Here is a 20,444-nt window from a genome sequence, read left to right as displayed (position 1 = left end):
TAGTATACACTCCCAATATTTCCAATAATTCTTCTTTTTTTTTTAATAAAACATTATTTGAGCTTGTAATATTGTGAGGCAGGAAATTTTGTGTTGTGCGTTTCCCACTCTGAATCTATCAAAATCCGTCTGAGTTGAGCGAACGGAGTTTGATTCTTATTTACACGTAATTTGGTAATTTCTTCAGATGTGGTTTGTTGTATTTGCCAAAAAGAGAGCCCTGACGCATATACGTGCATAATTTGTAATCAGGTGGTACATGTTGTGTGCGCTTGTACACTTGGTGCATACTATGAAGGTTTTGAAAGAAAAGTTACATGCATGCGTTGTGCAAAGACAGAAAAGATTAAAATAAATAAAGGAAAGGCGATTAAAGGTCTTCATGTACAGGCTAATGCTATGAAACAATATAGTGAAAAAAAAATTTTCTTCAATTTCGATCGGAAAAACTGTAACAATACCTATCCCTAGCTTTGATAGAGCCAAAGTAGATGCTCGAAATATTTTGGGTATCATACAAGAATAAAACAATTGACGGTTTATATGGAGTTGTTATAAAATACGGAACAATAAACACACTTTTATCAAGAAATCAAATTAGAGAATGCAAAGAGAATTTTCTTAATTTCGAAGATGTTTCAGACGTTAAGCTGTCTCTAAGAGAAATTAGAACAAAAGATTCTAAACTTGGAAGGCAAGGCTTTATAAAATGCTACTGCAATAAAAAACTGCTCTTCAAAATTATGTAAGTGTAAAAGATCTAACGTATTGTGCAACTCTAAATGCCATACCTACTGCCTCAACATGTAAGAATAAACACTATTTTTTTATTTTAATTACAATATGCAAATAATAAACATTAAAATTAAAAACTGACGTTTTATTAAACATAATCTAACAAATTACGACATTTTAATAACTAATCGGGGTTTGACTAGTCAAACCCCGATTTCATAAAATTAAATTTCGACCTTTGCCTGACCAACATAGTCTCTCCTAGGTTTGACTAGTCAAAGGCCGAAACTGTAATTTATTTCGGGCTTTGACTAAGATTGTCAGTCAGACCTGAGGCCTGAGGATTGACTAGTCAAACCTAGGAGTGCTTGAAATTCGGGCTTTGACTGTAACACATGCACTTTTTAAAATTGCTGTTTCAAGTGATTATCTTGTTTTTATAACAACGGTTATTTTGTAACTTCAATATTTAACATATTATGTAATATGTAGCTGTTGTATATAATGTTACAGTTCAAGTTGGTTATCCAGTTTGAGTTGACTATTCCTAGTTCAAGTCAACTCAAACGGCTGGTCTTAGTAAAAGTTGATTAAATATAAAATGAAGATTTTTATTCAACATTTACTAGTAAAAGTAGACTCCAACTAGAAAAAGTATACTCTTCCCAATGCTATTTAGTAAGAGTTGATTCACACAAACAACCGATTCTAGAAATTAAAAAATGTTACTGAATATATATGTTCAAATCGTGATAAGCAGTTGAAACGGGCAAAACAAAGAGACGCACACACTTATCAAAAAAGCACATGAGATTATACTCGTATAATCTACATTTACTGAATCGATCCACGAATAGTCAACTCAGACTAGTAAGAGTTGATTCGTTTTTTCTCCCTAAATCTACTTTTACTAACAAGGGTTAGGAAGAATCTACTTCAACTATTATTATAGTCAAAAATGAATAACCATTTTCAATTTTTTTTTATTATTATAGTAATATAGTTATAGTATTAGTTATAGTTATAGTATTATTATTATAGTAAAAGTTGAATTAAGTTTTTCAAATCAACTCTTACAGCTCGTTTTAGTTGGAGTTGAATCGTACCACGAATAACTGAGAAGGGAGCATCCATAAACTACGTCGTTGAAAAGGGGGAGGGGGACTTTGCTTATTACGACGGTATGCGGCAGGGGGGAGGGGGCCATAAGTGCACATCCGACGTCGTTTGAAGTTCACGAATATAAAAAATATACCCTATTTTAGAATAAAAAAGAATTTGTATATTACTTTTATCGCATACTTTTCATTTCTTTTTTATCACTCACAGCCTTAATAATATTGCTAGCAGTTTTATACAGAATAACAAACAATAAAACATTGTTCTATGTCTTTAAACAAACGCTTCTTTTCAGAACAACGTCTGGAAGCAATAAATATTAAACTGTTCACTTATTTACTGAATACTCTGTGTGAAAAAATTCTAAAATAATGAATAGAAATAAAATATTCTATTCTATTTAGTTAGTACATTGTATCTATTTATACTTAATACAAGAAATGGCATTGAAATCAAAACAAAATAAGTATCAAGATTTATATGATGCAGTTAAGAAAGCATAGGAACTCCGATAAAAGTGTTGTCTTTTGACCCTATAAAGCTAATTATTAGTTGTACAGTGAATTAAGAGAGTACGCGGATATTAATGAGCTACATAGTAATACTGATTTGGACATTCGTAAATAAACTTTGAGAGCTAACTTTTAAAAATATAGGAATAACATGGAATTTAAAAAAAAATCACTAAAAAGGGGGGTCATGAGTTGCAATTGCGACGTCGGTATGAGGGGGGGGGGGGTCAACTGCAAAACGACGTTTTACGACGGAAGGGGGGAGGGTATTAAAAACTCCAAAATTTTTACGACGTAGTTTATGAATGTTCCCGAATCAACTTGAACTGTAACATATATAAACTACAACTGTAGCAGGTTTAAACGGCCCAATTGTAGAATTGGTCCAGGAAAATAAGTGTTTCTCAGGAAAAAAATGTTATTAAAAAAGCCTGTAAAAAAGGTGTATTTCTTTAAATGAACCCTTTTGGACTAAATCACAGAACGTTTTCGGATTAAATCATCTATCTTCGGTGCTGCTGCTAGGTACAGATGTGTAAAGCAGTAAAGCCACTAAATACATGGGGAACCCCTCTAAACGTTATTAAATTAGTATTAGATTACATGGTTGCTGATAAGTTTAAGGGCCCGTACACATGATAGCGCATCAAGTTCAAATCGATCAGCGCATCGAGTTCAAATCGATAATAAAGATTGCGAATTTAATAATATTTAAAGGGTTTTCCTTTATTAGATCTATTTAAATAACCTGTGAAAATTAATGACAGTGTATCGATATGCCTTCTAGGGCAGTTTAGAGTAGATACAACCTTAAACCGAATTCTGGATTCGATTGTGGTCACAGGCGACTGGATTATTTACTAACGCATGTGCTCACAGCACACGGGTGTTTCAGAGCCCACCCCTCTAGGTTCGGAAAGACTGGCCCCTGATTAATGTCTATACTGCGGACACCCGGACACATTCGATATCGGATGGATAATAGAAATGAACAGAATCGAAAGAGAGACAAGATAATTTTGTGACAGTGAGATAAATGATTGAACATACAGCTGGACCAACGGCAAAGGTAAAAGAGAAAGATGTTATAAGTTGAAGGTATATGAAATATGTTTTGATAAGAGGCGAGCCAGTAAGGCGGACTGTGGTGAAGAAGGAAAATGTCGTTCCACGAGCGTTGAGGGTTTTCCACGCGCTATTTCGAATGGGGTTCCTCACAAAAGCCCAATTTTTGGGATAAAAAGGGTTGACGGGAAAAGGGACAGGGAGTCCTCCTTGCTGGCAGTATGAGGACGTTTTAAAGTACCCCGGAAACTATCGCCGGTACTACGAAGAATGAATCCTGCACTTAGGTCAGTCAGGCGGCGTCCTGTACTGAGATGTCTTTGGAGGATTTCAGACCCCCCTTTATAAGCTATAGGCCCTACAGACGAAAAAAAAGATTAGATAGAACCATTGCCTTAAGTTTAAGTAAGGATAGTACAAAAGGGTTTGTAAAATAATGTCCATAAGTTATCTTGGACCATTTATAATTTAAATTATAATTACAATCTTAAACGGGCAATGGACATTCTGTTACGTAGATACGTGTCTTTGTGTCACTAGGAATAGGAATTGCCTCCAGGTATTTTAGGTTATTGCATTAACCCGCCAGTGGTCGCTATATGAGATTTTCTCTCACGGTTTCAGAAAATTGCGCACAACTTTTTTTTCTGGGAAATTATACGCGCTATAAGTTCCTTCTAGTCTCCTAACTATCCTCCCTCGACAATCTAATAGACTCGTCCGCTCAGATAATGATTCAGTTTTCTTAGTATCACCATATTGTTGAGTCAGTGCGTTTCATGTGAGAGATTCTCTCATCAAGCGACCGCCGGCGTCACCAACTGTGTATAAAAATTAATTTTATTATTTTTCCCCTTAAAACCTAAAATAATATCCTTTTATGATGTAATAAAAGGCGCCGTGGATGTGGTCGATGATATGAAAATCCTATATTCTGTTTCACGTGTTAGTTGTAGATGGTCATTTACCATATATTTTTCAATGTTAAATATTGGCGGCATCAATAGTCACATTTTATATAAAGATAATAATAAAAAAACAGAAAAACGTCGTGTCTTTTTAAAGCAAATGGCTTTATGGTTGATGAAACCTCATCTTTTTTGTAAAATTTTGTAAAGGAAGGCAAACGTTGGATACGTGAGAGAACAACGCGACCACTCGCGTAACAACCTACCTAGCGACCAATGCCGGGTAAAACTTTAAGGAATATTGAAGAAAAATTGAAACCTATCTTAAAAAGTCAGCTAAATTGCAGAAACAAACATAAGTAAACAGGTACATGTATATACATTATAACAGATTTTTTCATAATAGTAATTGTCTAACATACTAAGAATTTTTAAATTGTAAAAACACATTTAAACACCCATTACATCAGAACATTAATTTTATTCATTATCTTGTTGATTTAATAACGGTGTAATTATAATACAAGTATGTATCTTGTTTATATAATCTACCGGAATATTCCCCAAGCCTTTCCATTTCTTTTTTTTTTTCGAACAATATGAATGAATCATCTTACAAATTCCTACACCATGTTCTTTATTATCACAACTTCCGACGGACAAAAAGTATTATCCATTCAAAACAGGTAAACACACTTAAGCACACAGGGCTCTAAAAGCTCCTGTTTCACCTTACTACGCAAACAGCACAGTCTCAAACGTCCTCGATGACGTCACACATTCCATCGGCGGGCGCGCATCCACGCCGAAAGCAGGTTTTGGTGACCTCGGCGACCACCAGTACGATAGTCGCAGGTACCATTTCTTTAAAAGACCACCGTACTATGGACGTACCGCTTAGAAAAGGTACTACCTACGCTAAATTGAGAAGAAGGCCGTTTGTGGTTTTTAAGGTCGCTGATGTTTGTAACGATAGAGTGAACTCAGTGAACCCTTTGTTCGTATTGTGTTCACAAAAAAATAACGATTGTATTCTTATAATTTCAGGGTTCCTTAGTGTTTACATTATTTATTTTGCTGGTAACTGGAAGAAAACAAAAAAATATTTTTCATTTGGGCATTATTTGGCAGTGATATATTAAGTTGGATTTACACCGAGAGTGATAGTCCAGAGAAATAAGATTTTTCTCGTGACGCATCCCCCTCCAGCTCGCAACCAAATTTTTTGAGTAGTATGGACATCTATATTAATAACCTATATGTTTCCTGCAGCCGATTTTGATGACATACATAGTTATACACAAATGAAGATCAAAAAAACGGTAAATTTTCGCTTTTTTCGTCTATTACTAAAAAATAAAGCATTCTAATAAACAAATTTGAGAATAAGAAACTCATAAATCATATTATAAAAAGCTTCAATATGGCGTTCACTGAATATGTCTATCCTTATTTGTTGCTTAGAAAATTGCAAAATAAGTGATCAATTTTGAGATTTTATAAATGTTCATAACTTATGTAAAAATTAAGCTAGAACCTTCTTCTTACATGGAATGCTGAGACTTCTTGTGCTTAAATTACATTTTAAATTTCAAAGCAATTGGTCAAATAATTTAAAAGTTATTTAATTTGTTTATCCCAAATTCATTTTTTTGCAACACTATAAGTCAGAAAATTATGAGGTTACGGTAACACTTCGGACAGTTTATGAAAGAAGAACAATTATACTATTAACTTAATTAAAAAAATGACAAAAAGTAATTTTAAACAGTGTAAAATTATTTTGCAAAAACATGTCGATTTTTTGCTTACTTATAAACAATTAGAATAACTTTCACATGTTCTTGCAAAATAATTTTGCAATATTTAGAATTATTTTTTGTCATTTTTTTTTTAATTAAATTTATAGTGTAAATCTTCTTCTTTCATAAACTATCCAACTTCATCATTTTCTGACTTATAGTGTTGCAAAAAAAATTAATTTGGGATAAACTAATTAAATAACCTTTAAACTATTTGACCAATTGCTTTAAAATTTAGGGTATGATTTGAGCACCAGAAGTCTCAGAATTCCGTGAAGAACATACCATAAAAAGGTTCTAAGTTAATTTTTACATAAGTTATAAATATTTATAAAAACTCAAAATTTATGATTTATTTTGCAATTTTCTAAGCAACCAATAAGGATACACATATTCAGCGAACGCCATATTGAAGTTTTTTATACGATTTATGTGTTTCTTACTCTCAAATTTGTTTAAAATGCTTAACTTTTTGGTAACAGACGAAAAAAGCGAAAATTTACCGTTTTTTTATCTTCATTTGTTTATAACTATGTATATCATCAAAATCGGCTGCAGGAAACATATAGGTTATTATTATAGATGTCCATACTACTCAAAAAATTTGGTTTCGGCCTGGAGGGGGTTGTGTCACCAACAGGATATTTTTTCTTTATTTCTCTGAACTATGATTTGAGTCTATTTTTCTTACTTGGCAGTTATCGAGTTTACTTATATTAGTCCATGTCGTAAGGCTGCTCCATTTGGAAAAAAATTTCTGATTCTGTTTCTTTGCGGATTCCAACAAAGAAATAAAACAAAGATGTATGACTGACAAACAATACTACCACAACATATAAAGGGAAATTGAGAAACACGATCAAGACAATAAACGGGAATCGTTCTTATTATTGTGGGAACCATTTCCGGAGTGGAAATGAAAACGTCAAAATAAGTATTTTCAATTAAAATTGTGATTAAATCCCATGAAGTAGATAGCATAAAGATGCAACAAGGAATTAATTTCAGAATCATATTGGTTTTACAGCTAATAAAAATGAAAGGCAACTAGAAAATTGGCATTAAGAATAATATTATTACGGGCGTAGGCGCAAAATTTCGCGATGCATTCATTTTTTCGAATCCTGAGAAAACTAATAAGTATTTTTGAAAAATTTAAACGCAGAATGAAAGATTGCATTATTACTAAGGGCAGAAAGTCCTTGGAAAGTTATTTACAACCCATTGGCGCGAAAGCATTTAAAACACATTGGCGCAAAATTTTGCGCCTACACCCTTAAAGGTCTAACACACCAGGACAAAGGCAAGCAAAAAAGCTGATAAAGTTGCCGGGCTACTAGAACCAACCGTCTTTTTTTTAACACATTTCACTATTTTTTTTATTTATCTGATCCTTCTTTTCCATGTCGGTTAAGGCTAAAAACGACAAATAAAAGTTGTGTTGGCAGGACGAACAGCAAATTTTAACTCTGCTATTTTAATCTATTAAAAAACAAAATTCTCCCCTGCGATTTTCTTTACAAGACTCTGTCGAATGAGGCTCACTGATACTAAACTGAAACTAAACGTGCACAACTATAAACTCGTCAACAAATCAAGAAGTAAATCCAACCAAAATGTACTCCAAAAAAATTAATAAGTTTAAATCAATAAAACCTATCATCATCCGCCTATACAAGCCATTGGCTCTTCCTTCAAGTCGAGTTTTATGTTTATGGCTTTTAGCGTATGATCAAAAATAAACCAAGCACATAATCGGAAGCTTTTGAGGTAACCTGAAAAAAGAACACACACTTTTGCTAGTGAACTTTGCAACCGTTGTACTTTGATGTATTGTTTGTGGATAAAATACAAAAGTGGCTCGGTAGCATAAACTAGCTTGGACTCAAACTCCGGAATTTCATTAATAAAGGTGTAATTTCTAACAGTAATTAAAATTGCGACTCTTATAGAAGGAATGTTCCGTTTTAAAATTTTACATTTATTTCTATTTGTACAAATAGTCGTTTTTATGGCTATACTAAAATGTAAGCTTAATTTACAATTCACTCAATTTGTGCCGCAGAAAAAAATTTTTCAAACCATGTTCTTGGAAATTAAATAATCTACAATTTCATATTAGAACATTTTTTTGTATCTCTGATGCTACTCTTTCTATTCTGAAGAAAATGGCATTTTTTACCAAACTACAAAAATTCGTTATTTGCTTTTAACTCCAGTTTTTTTTTTAAATTAATCATTATAAGCCAGTCAAACTTCTAGAATCTATTAACAATACATAAATAAAGAAGAATGAATAGGGCCAATGACTAAAAACACCGCTCACTTACATTATTATGCTTCCACTTGGATTTCTCTTTCTTTTTTTTTCAAAAAAATATATTGATTTTTTAACCGTAACTTTTATATTTTTTATCATAGAAAGTTTGGTGATAAAGAATTTTATAGGCTTTTATGAGATTTATAAGGCTATTTATATTAAATCCTTTTAAAATCCTCAGTCTCAAAAAGAGGTGACTTTGAAAGGGTTGGTAAATAAAGGTGGTTTTTGCATGTTATTACAAGCTTTTTTTGTCAATAGCTCACTCGATTTATGCCCTAGGACAAATTTTTTGCAAACCAAGTTCTTGGGAATAATATAACCTACAATTTCATATTTAAACATTTTTTCGTATCTCTGATGCTAATCTTTCCATTCCGAAGAAAAGGGCATTTTTACCAAACTACAAAAATTAGTTATTCGCTTTTAACTCCATTTTATTAAAAACTAATAATTTTAAGCCGGTCAAACTTCTAGAACCTATTAATAATACATAAATAAACAAGACCAAATAGGGTCAATGACTAATTTTAATTAGGCTGGTGATAAGGGGGTTGTTTCCGATAAATTTTTTGCTGAAAAAATAGGGACTGACATTCTTTTCATTATAAGTCACCTACTTTTTGAGCTAGAGACTTTTTTTTATTTTTGGAGATACATATATATTTTTAGATACTTTAAATTAGTTTAAACAAGTTATCCTCGAAAAAATGCATAGTTTTCCCGTCGTTTGACTTTGAATCTACAATATTTAGCATTTGACGAAGAAGAGCTAACATATAAAAAAGTATAGCTCGATTACTATTGGTTTAAAAAAAAATTAAAAAAACCGGATTAGTTTATTTTTTCAAAATGTACATTTTCATTAAGCAAAGTTGTTTTGATAAAACGAAAACTTTTTGAGTTAGTAGCAGAAAACTGATTAAAAACATTGATTTTTTCGATATAAAACTAACACTTTCGAGAGCGAATAAATCGAAAAGTATTGATTTTATCAAAAAAATGTATAGAACGTTTTTTGCTTAGAATAAATGTTGTTACCAAGTTTTGCGGTCTAAATATAATAAAAAATTTCCACCCCCGAGATGGGGTGGCAACCACCCCCATGGAAAAAGCGCCTTTCAACATCATATAGATTTTGATCCTTGGACTATCCACTACGTATTCTCAAATTTTCAAGCAAATAGATGCATTCTGTAAAAATTGCGAGGTTTTGTTCTATTGTAAACTTCATTACTTGGACTAAGAGGATAGTGAAACTGTCGTTCTTGATCGGTCTTTATTTTCAATGGAAAAGTGATCTCTTTTGCAGCTTGCAATTTAATTTTTCATAGTCGCACGCAGAAGACATTTATGGATTTATGGCCAAGGATATTTATCATATTTTCGTAAATCTGCGTACTTTTGAACTCCTTCAATTAATTATAGGTACTTATTTACAATGTAATACATCCTCGTATTTACGATACCTATCGACGTCATAGTAGATTATATCATAATAACATTAATTTCACATGAAACTATTGCACAGAGATAATTCTATTAATTACTACATAATATATTGTATGCAAAATATTACAGTCAGCTTCAATTAGCCCATGTTGATGATACGTAATTAAGTTCAGTTTAGTTTGCCCATCGAATCCAAAAATGAAGTCAATTCAATTAAATTTAACCGATCAAATAATAATATCCGTATTAATGTTGTCTTTTAACTTGGGTGGCAGCATTTCTAATATTAAATTTTTATATATTTATTAATCGAATGAACGGATACAGGTGATCCCAAACCTTTTTCAGTGCGTCATAGTTTGTCGACTTTGCTCGAACGCATTAAGCTGGAAGTGACATAAAAAACGTACGTCCATGATTATTATACTACTCCAGGGAAATAAGGCAAAAATATACCATGTTCGGGATACTTGAGCAGCCAGGTTGAAAATGGGTTTTTTGGGTACTATATACCTAATACATTATACATACAAAAATGCCCGTCACAGTTCGGAAGAGAAATTTAGTTATTAACAAATAAGTGTCAAAAATGGCAGTTTTTTCGTTTAAATCGCTACGGGTAAAAATAGGGTAATTAAATATCTTATTTATACTATTATTCTTTTAGTAGATGAGAAAAGGTTTAAAATGGCAGTTTTTGAATTTCGGTTCGATCATTTGTTGCTTCAGAAATTGCAAAATAAGACTAAAATTTCGAAAATAAAAAAATTGCTGTAACTTTTGTGAAAATGATCTTAAGACTTTCATATGGCACGAAAAGTTGAGACAAGTAGTCCGTATAATGTACAAAAATTTTTAAGACGATTAGTCAATTAATTTAAATTTTATTCAATTTGTTTATCCCAATGAGCTTTTTTTTTGCAATATTATTGTTCAGAAAATAGTAATGATATAGCAATTCTGTGAAAACCACATGAAAGAAGAAAAGTCATGTTTTCAAAGTATTTTAAAAAAATCATTAAAAAGTCATTTTTATCATTCCGAAAACATTTTATTAAAGTAGGGTCATTTTTAGTTCATAAACAATTTCAATAACTTTATTAATATTGACTGTAGATTAAAACTACTTTGAGATTTGAGAAGCTGGTATTTTTATACGAATTTTCAAAAAAACACTTTTTGCCTAGGTTAATTACAGTCAAAGTTAGCCACTTTTTTTATTTAATTGACAGCTACTTTGTTTATAACAATTAAGCAACCCAACTCGCGCCATTTCGAAGATGCAGGTATATAGTTTATGTGTAAAAGTTTGTGTAAACTTTAAGCTTCAACAGAGTTGTTAATAAAGCTTTAAAAATAACGTTCTAACGAAATCGATTTGTGGTCGGTGGAAATAAATTATTAAAATCCGTGCACTCAAAAAATAAAACTGATTCTTCAAACATATGCTGCGATTAATATCTCCAGAGCTTGTTGATGGATTCTGATCATAATTTTTTAAAATTGTATGTACTCGTAGTCTTGTAGAGTACGTTATGTACGTAAATCCCCACCTAACATTTGAAAATGTTAGGGGGAGTTCCCCTTATCACTCAGGGATATGAAAAATAGATTACGACCAATTCTAAGACCTACCGAATATACATATATAATTTCATAAAAATCGGTCAAGCGGTCTCGGAGGAATATGACAACTAACACTGTGACAGGAGAATTTTATAGATGTAAATATATAGATGGGTATTAACAAATAGGGGTTGGTGATGGAAAAGTGTAAATTAAGGGTTATATGTATTTTTTAATCCTACATCATATAAAATTAAAATAGACAATTTTGTCCAAAAAAATAAAAAAAAATGTCAGGGGGGCAACCCCCCTTATAACTTATGGGTATGAAAAATAGATTAAATCCTATTCTCAGTCCCATAGGATATACATGTAAAATTTCATAAAAATAGACCAAGCCGTTTCGGAGTAGTATGGTAACCAACACTGTTACAGGAGAATTTTATGTATATTGAAGTACCTGTAAATTAAATACTAAAAGTGGCTAACTTTGATCGTAATTAACCTAGGCAAAAAGTTTTTTTTTGAAAATTTGTGTAACAATACCAGCTTTTGAAATTACAAGGTAAATTTATTTTACAGTCAATATTAACAAAGCTATTCAAATTGTTTACAAGTCAAAAATGACTCTACTTTAGTAAAATGTTTTTGTAGTAACAAAAATTACTTTTTAATGGTTTTCTTCAGTAATTTGAAAACAAGACCATTGTTCTTTCATGTGGTTTTCACATAATTTCTATATAATTATTATTTTCTGAACAATAACATTACAAAGAAAAGCTCTTTGGGATAAACAAATTAAATAAAATTTAAACTAATTGACGAATCGTCTTAAAATTTTTTGTGCAATATATGGAAAGATAAACAAATTGAATAAAATTTAAACTAATTGACGAATCGTCTTAAAATTTTTTGTGCAATATATGGACTCTTTGGCTCAACTTTTTGTGAAATATAAAAGTTGTAAGGTCACTTTCGCGAAAGTTACAGCAAATTTTTTATTTTCGAAATTTTAGTATTATTTTGCAATTTTCGAAGCAACAAATGATCGGACAAAAATCAAAAAACTGCCATTTTAAACATTGGCTCATCTACTAAAAGAAAAATACTATAAATAAGATATTTAATAATCCTATTTTTACCTGTAGCGATTTAAACGAAAAAACTGCTATTTTTTATTCTTATTTGTTAATAACTAAGTTTCTCGTCCGAACTGTGACGGGCATTTTTGTATGTATAATGTATTAGGTATATAGTACCCAAAAAACCCATTTGCAACCTGGCTGCTCAAGTGTCCCGACAAAAACCTTATTTCTCTGGACTATACATAGAACTTCGAAAATTATATATTTGTTGAAGGGTATTTCCACATTAAAGCGACTTATACTTATAGATCTATAATTGTTTGACAATAATTACAATACTCTAAATAATAGGTAACCAATCCATGATGCGAATAGAGATAATCTGAAATAAAAGTAATCTATCGTGACAGCACTTTCACAATATTAACGGATAAAATGACCAATTGTAATTCTAGGTTAGAAATTTGTCAACGACGTAAATATACATATTTTGTGTCATTGGTATATTCGGACATTGTATAGTGAAATTGTATTCTATATTTATTTATTGTTTCTTTAAAATATTTTAAATATTAGTATGTATTCTGTCAAATATTTATATAAATATTAATATTTACATAAACATAAATACATAAATATTCTGACAACTGTCAGATTTAAATAAAATGTCATGCAATGATTCGCGATTCTTAAAATCTTATTGACGTCAAAATGAATGAAGCACTGAAAAAAGGGTTGGGATAAACTGTAGTTCAGCACCAATCGGTAATGTTTTATTATAGTCCATGTGGTGAGACCGTTCCCGTTTGAAAAACATTTCTAATTCGGTTTCTCTAGGGATTCATATTCAAAAATGTCCCTTTTAAACAAATCTGAAGGGTGCCGGACGGAATTTTTGGGCAGAAATTGTTTAAACAACTTTTTTAAACAAATGCATAAGATCACCTTTTATTGCTCCAAAAAATATATTTTTAGGTTTTTTGGGTCATTCCAAACAAAAAAGGTATCTTGTGATTTTTCTCAAAAATTGACAGTTTTCGAGTTATAGGCGATTTAAAATTAGTATTTTTAAGGGTGCCAATAACTTGGATTAAAGTTTAAACTTTCCTTTTCGAGAATCCGAAGAGTGATCGGGTCTAACTTCAATTTAGACCGTAGTTTTTTAATTGTTAATTATGCGTGTCCATCCGGTTTTTTGCCGATGCGGCGCGCACTATTTTCAAAAATCTCCTATTTCCTCCGAAAAATATTTTTTCTAGATTCTTTGGGACATTCTAAATAAAATAAGTTTCTTGACATTTTTCTCAAAAGTTACTAGTTTTAAAGTTATAAGCGATTTAAAATGCGAAAATGTGTTTTTTTGTCATTGCTAACAATGCTACACTAAACAATGCTACACTCTCTAAAACGCCCGCATACAAACGTGGCCACTCTTTAGTCGAAAGCACTAGTGAGCAGACCGATATTCCCGATAACACATCCGTCACAAATCCGTCCGAGGATAACATCATGCCTCCCCCTAGTAATGATATTAAGAAACCAAAAAAGAAACCCAGAACAAGTTCACCCTCAGAACATTACCTTTCTGATTTAACAAAAGACTCTATCAAAGAAGCCTTTAAAACCTCAGAATCACTTGTTATTCCCCCAGAAAAATTGATAGCCTTTATTGAAAACACTTTTGGCTGTAGTAACCCCTACGCTGAAGCTCTTAAGTTCACAGAAAATGTTCCAGCGCTAATTTCTAACATTCAAGCATTGCACCCAGCTTGTCAGGAGAGGTCTACGAAAAGTAGGCTAACCCGTCTAACCAAAAAACTGAGAAAGGCCTTGAACACTGATCCAGAAGATCCCGAAAATATGTCTAACCCAAACCTTTCCTCCGATCATACCGAAGAAAACTATAATTCTGATATTTCAGAATTATCCCAATCCTCTCAAATCAGCTCTTATTAATACTAGCATTATGTTAAGACTAAGTCAATGGAATTGTGATGGTTTTTATCCCAGACTAGAATACTTACAAAAACTTATACCGGACTGTTCGCCCAATTTTATTTGTCTCCAAGAAACCAATTTCACCAAAGCTCACCACCCTTATCTAAAAAACTACACCAGTTACAACTTTTCAAGACCTACACATACGAGCAAGTGGAAGCTCATCTATTTTTACAGAGGAGTGCACGCTAACGAACGCTGCTGAGGACGCCTGAAATGGTAGAAACATCCTGTCCAGCGGGTGTGCAACTCTCTGAATCGAAAACAAGCAAAACCATCATTTATTATTCATCTATTTTTGCTTCTAACGATACCTTCCATCAAGTGTTTGACCTACACACAAGCTTAGAAGCGATTGCAATAACCGCATGGTGTCCCAACAAAATAACAATTTGTTCTATATATATTCTTCCAAACTATAACCTATTCAGTACAGAACTAAAGGATCTCATAAAACAACTCCCAAACCCCTTCATCTTAGTTGGAGACTTCAACGCCCACAGCACAACATGGGGCTCCAAGCGCACTTTTGGGAGAGGAAAACTTATAGAAGATATCATAAGTAACTCCAACATCAACCTCTTGAATACAGGGAGCTCTACATATTTCCACATCCAGTCTGGAACATCTTCCTCCATAGACTTAAGTTTTTGCGATCCTGGAACTGCTCCTTTGCTTCAGTGGAAAACACTAGATAGCTTATACGATAGCAATCACTACCCCATCCTAATCTCAAGTCATATCACAGAAACTGCAGAAGTCAAAACCAAATGGAAAATTACCGGCGCAAATTGGAGTTTATTCAGCGATACTGTCGAGGACCTTTCAAACCAAGTAATTTTCAGGGAAAACATCGACGATGCCGTAAAGCAATTTAAAAATTGTATCCTAACTGCAGCTGACCAGTGCATAGGCAAATACACTATTAATTCCTCAAGAAAGACTGTCCCGTGGTGGAATGACTCCTGCAAACTAGCAACAAAAGAATACAAAAAGGCTCTTAATCTTAGGCACTGAAGATCTTATTTATTTCAAGAAAATGCGTGCAAGATCCAAACGAGTTCTGAAGGAAAGCAAAAAAGAATCATGGAAAAAATTTGTAAACAGCATAACTTCAGATACCCGTCCCGCCCAAATGTGGACCAAAATCAAACAAATGAGAGGACTAAACACATATCGAAAAATACCCACAATAACAGATGGAGATAACGTCATTACAAATGATAACCAAATAACAGAAACGCTAGCCAAATACTTTCAAAACAAAACTAAGTCTGAACTCTCCGTTCCGTACCCCACAAACCACTCGCCACCTATCCCTATCCAAACCAATCCAATAAACCTTGCCTTCACAGAAGAAGAGCTAAATTTGGAAATATCATCAATGAAAAACTCGTCTGCAGATCCTGATGAGATCCCATCTATTTTTCTCAAACATCTACATACAGCAACCCTCCCGAAGCTGCTCGCACTCTTCAATAAGATATGGTTCAGCCAAAATTTTCCAAGTCTCTGGCGGCAGTCGCGTACCATACCGATAAGAAAAAATGAGTCATCCTCTAACGCTCCTAACGCCTACAGACCAATCTCACTAACATGCACAATGTGCAAACTACTAGAAAAGATGGTAAATAAACGTTTGCTTTGGTTTCTTGAAGAACACAATCTGATAGATGTAGCACAATCGGGATTCAGACCCAATTGAAGTACGATGGATAACCTGGTACTACTACAATCAGAAATAACCGAAGCTATAGCAAACAAGAAGGATGTCATCGCAGTTGCCTTAGATATAGAATGTGCCTTCGATACAATAAACAGAGCTGCTATCATCAAAAAGCTTGAGAAACTCAATTTAACGGGTAACATTCTCTCCTTTATAAACAATTTCTTATAAGAGAGATCATTCAAAGTGGTTGCAAACGGGAAAACATCTTCACCGTATATCTCACAAAATGGAGTTCCTCAAGGCTCAGTTCTGAGCCCCACACTTTTCCCTCTTAGCATTAACGATATAGGCTCTCTCGTTCTCCCTCCAGTAAAATACTCTATATACGCTGATGACCTCGTTCTCTACTGCCAAGGTAAAGTTATAAGGAGCATATGCTCTTTACTGCAAAATACTCTTAACAACCTTCTAAACTGGTCCGCCAAAATTGGAGTCAAATTTTCATCTAGAAAATCCAAAGTCATATACTTCACTAGAAGACACCACACTCACCCTCCTATACTTCTCCTAAATGGATCTCCTCTTCAAGTGGTTGATAAACACAAATTATTAGGAGTAATATTAGATATAAGACTTACATGGAGAGATCACATACAGAACACAAGAACAAACTGCCTAAATAGAATCAATATCTTAAAAACTTTGGCTCACCATCAATGGGGTGCAGAAGAGGAAGTCCTCTTAAGAATTTACAGAACCTTGATCCGCTCTAGGTTGGATTACGGAAGCATTCTCTACATATCAGCGTCCGACACTCAGCTCAAAAGCCTGAATACAATTTACAACACTTCCTTGCGCATTAGCCTTGGAGCATTTCCGTTCATTCCGAACGGATATGCAGGAGGGATCCTGCATATCGGTTCTAGGATATGCAGGATAATAATTTATAAAACAATTTTTTAATTTACAAAACTTTTTTTATTTGTTTACAACTAGAAAGACGCAAATACACCTTATAAAAACGAAACGAGTACGTTATAGGTAGTATATTTTCTATTTTATCGTGATTCCTAATACATTGTCATTAAACATTAATTACGGTATCATATTATGCCTGTGTAATTCAATTGTATATGCATATTTAAATAGTATTGAGGCACGTGATGGGTGTTCTGGGTTTTGGAATTTACTCCGCAATTATAATTTCAAATATAAAGAAACGTCATTTGATTGAATTGTTAGATTGAGCTTTTCAAACATGCAATCATACTGAATATACATATTTTCATCACGGTAAATTAAAAGGTGTTGTTGCCAATGCAATAGGTTTATTTTGGAGTGATGCAACAAAAATATTTGTAGGGGACGTTTTTTTTTATTTAGAAAGAACCCACTCTAGCCTAATAAGGTTATTAGCGGAACTTTAACAGTTAATTACACTTTACTTAGTAAAATAAAGTTTTTAAAAACAAAAATATTTTACCAAGGTTATCAATAGTGCAACCTGAGAGAATGGTACGGATGTACATCAAGCGACCTTTTCAGAGCAGCCGTCTCCAAAGTCCGAATAGCTATGATGATTGCCGACCTCCGTCGCGGAGATGGCACTTGAAGAAGAAGATCAATACTGTTATTTGAATTTAAAATGTCTTTAAGATTGTTTGGTCAACGGTATTTAATTCTATAACTATTGAACTTTTCTCACTTTTCCACTAGCACATGCTTTACTGTAAGGGGTGGATCGCACTCATCACAAATTGGGCGTTCTTCTTTTTTAAACAAATGTTCATGAGAAAACTTGGTATGTCCAACTCATACCCATCAGCCTCTTGAAACATAATATGTACAAACTCTTTATAAAAATCTTAAAGAGGAGACTAATACCTAAACTTAATTTTTACCAGCCTAAATAACAGGCAGACTTCAGGGCAGGATATGGCACCAATGACAATTTGCATACTACAAAAATATGAATTCAAAAATACATCGAGTACAACATACCACTGGTCCTTGCATTTGTAGATTACGAATTACGAGAAGACTTTTGATTCTGAGGAGTTTGAGAGAGCAGGATATAATTGATAAGAGAGCAGGATATATTTGAGAGAGCAATAACCTTTGAGAAAACTAAACTTATGACAAATCTCGTAATAAGTGGAAATATAACTCTTGACAATAATACCATCCAACAAACAGACACTTACAAATATCTGGGACACGAGATCAAAATAAGCAGAGACAATCAAATACATGAAATACAGGATTTACATGGGCAGCATTTGGCAAACTAACCCATATTCTAAAGAGTTCAATTCCCATGTATTAGGCTATTGATTATGTTTAAAATAAGAGAGCTAAAAGGAACTACAACGCTAACGGAATTTTATTGTCTCATATGGTCAACGTAACTCTAAATTTGAAAAAACCGCGGAGTGCTACCGTTTAAATGGGTGCCTTTTTGAGAAAGGGGTGAATTAGTCCCTAGGCACAGGGTGAATTAGGGTGAGTTCTATGCACTTTTGGTACAAACACGTCTACAGGAAAATTGTTCCAGATTAAATTTACTATCAAAATACCACATTTTAAAGCCCAAAATATTTTTTTTTACAAAAATATACTCAAAAGAAAAGCAAGAAAAAAACACGAAAGGAAGAAATTTTGTTTTTTGTCCCTTAACTTTTTTCCACAGAGATATAGGTATAGGCATTGCTTCAGCGAAAAATAACATCCATCCTATCTCTTTAAAATGACGTTTGGTAGAAGTCTCTAGGAGCTACAGTTTCCGAAACTGGATTTTTCAAAGTTCGCCGCTCACAGCATTTTTGGGCCATTTTCTCCATTATTTCGCAAACATTGTTCTGTAACTTTTTTCTACGCATTTCTAGGTATATACAATGTACATTTAGTAGGAAGAGAAGTCAATTATCTTTAAAATGGTCTATTGTGTAAGGCCGCATGACTATTTTTAGGCAAGGTATCCTTTTTCAAGAATATATACTTTTAATGATATTTGATATTTTTTATAGTTATTTTTTAAATTTTTCATTATGACTCTTTTTCTTGTACATTTAGGTATATACATCGTGAAATAAAAAAAGCATATTTTCTTTACAAAATGCTGTATTGCAAAAAATTCCTATTTTTAAACAAGACATCCGTAGGATATCCAAGGGTATAGTCTGTTCGCTAAACTCAGACGCAACTTTCTAGATATTTTAGTCGGTAATTTTGCCAATTTTAGTAAAATTGGCAAAAAATAATTACTAAATATTTAACAATCACTAAATAGTTAGTAATTTTGCAAATTTTTGCAAAATTGGAAAAAAACAAAAAATTATCGACTAAAATATATATATATCGACTCAGTTGCGTCTGAGTTTAGCGAACCGACTATATCCGTAAATTGAGAAAAATTTTAAAATTTTTAATTTTCTTCAATTAGAAGAATCATATTATAACTTAATTTTTAATTACAAATAACTTTTCTTAATAACACTTTTCGATATTGTGAAATATAAAGGTACTTTACTCTTGAGCGAAATTCATATTTTTTAACAAACCTCGTACACTATTGATAAAATTTTATATCTGATTATTGCATCTTAGGTTTTAGACTATGCAGAGCATTTTATAAAGAATAACTTTTTTTCATAAAGTTAATAATAAAAAAGTTTTCCATATGGTTCCAACTTAGTGGGACCTATTGCATGTGTATAGGTCACATTTTGAAAAAGCATATCTTGATTACAAATAGTCCTAGAATTGTTTGCAATACACCATTTTAAAGTAAAGAAAATAAGCTTTATTTTCTATTGCACAATGTATACAATACAATACAATACAATAAAAAAGTTACAATGAGAAATTTAAAAATAATCGTAAAATATATCAAAAAACATTAAAAGTATAAAACCTTAAAAAACCATATCTTGCTCAAAAGTTATACAGCATTCTGCGATAGACCATTTTTTCTTGCTTTTGTTTTGAATATATTAACTTTTGAATAATGAAGTATTTTTGACTTTGAAATGGGATAGTACTTCGATACTTCGATAGTAAATTTAACCGTTAACAATTTTCCTGTAGACGTGTTTGCACCAAAAGTTCATAAAACTCACCCCAATTCGCCCTGTGCCTAAGGACTAATTCACCCCTTTCTCAAAAACGCATCCGTGTAAATGGTAGCACTCCGCGGTTTTTTCATATTTAGGAG

At 32.6% G+C, this 20,444-nt stretch overlaps 1 protein-coding gene across 6 annotated transcripts in view; it reads right to left on the bottom strand.

The window, feature by feature from the left end:
* The window catches only part of LOC114327765 (phosphatase and actin regulator 3), a 1,198,052-nt gene that overhangs the window by 566,504 nt on the left and 611,104 nt on the right, over positions 1–20,444 (bottom strand). The gene's annotated exons all lie outside the window — the stretch shown is intronic.

Source organism: Diabrotica virgifera, chromosome 7 (assembly GCF_917563875.1).
Source record: "Diabrotica virgifera virgifera chromosome 7, PGI_DIABVI_V3a".
Classification (NCBI taxonomy): domain Eukaryota; kingdom Metazoa; phylum Arthropoda; class Insecta; order Coleoptera; family Chrysomelidae; genus Diabrotica; species Diabrotica virgifera.
This window is presented reverse-complemented; position numbering and strand designations above follow the sequence as displayed.